Source organism: Penaeus monodon, chromosome 22, assembly GCF_015228065.2.
Source record: "Penaeus monodon isolate SGIC_2016 chromosome 22, NSTDA_Pmon_1, whole genome shotgun sequence".
Classification (NCBI taxonomy): Eukaryota; Metazoa; Arthropoda; class Malacostraca; order Decapoda; family Penaeidae; genus Penaeus; species Penaeus monodon.
Genome location: NC_051407.1, coordinates 5,191,823 through 5,192,237, shown reverse-complemented (window position 1 = coordinate 5,192,237; position 415 = coordinate 5,191,823). Strand labels below are relative to the sequence as shown.

General features: G+C 36.4%; 1 protein-coding gene across 1 annotated transcript in view; it reads right to left on the bottom strand.

Moving 5' to 3' along the window:
* Positions 1–415, bottom strand: part of LOC119586843 — a gene marked incomplete at its 3' end in the record, with an annotated part of 157,934 nt that overhangs the window by 157,252 nt on the left and 267 nt on the right. Inside the window, 1 exon segment of the mRNA XM_037935571.1 lies at positions 185–415.

Below are 415 nucleotides of genomic sequence, written 5' to 3'. Positions count from 1 at the left end.
AGTATCAATAAATCCATTTTTAAAATTTGTCTAAAAAAATTATCCTCTCTTTATTATGCAAAATGAATCACGACTTTATTTCGCAATGAATTTAATATACTTCCAAATTAGAGGATTCGAATATCACCATTCCAGTTATAGAATTAATGACTAAATATATCCATAATGCAAATAGCCTATTTACCTCTTCCTGTTGAGCTCGCTGGCGTTCGTGTAAGCGAGAGAGATGCAGTCGGCGAGCACACGGATGCGACTTACAAGAACGATGGTCTGAACACCGAAGTACCAGGTAATCTGTGTTTTTTGGTATCAATAATTTTTATACATGACGCACGATTTCTGGTACTGTGAGTGTTCTTGGAATGAAAGGTCTGCACACTATCTTGCACTGGACCATATGAGTTGATTCACTGAA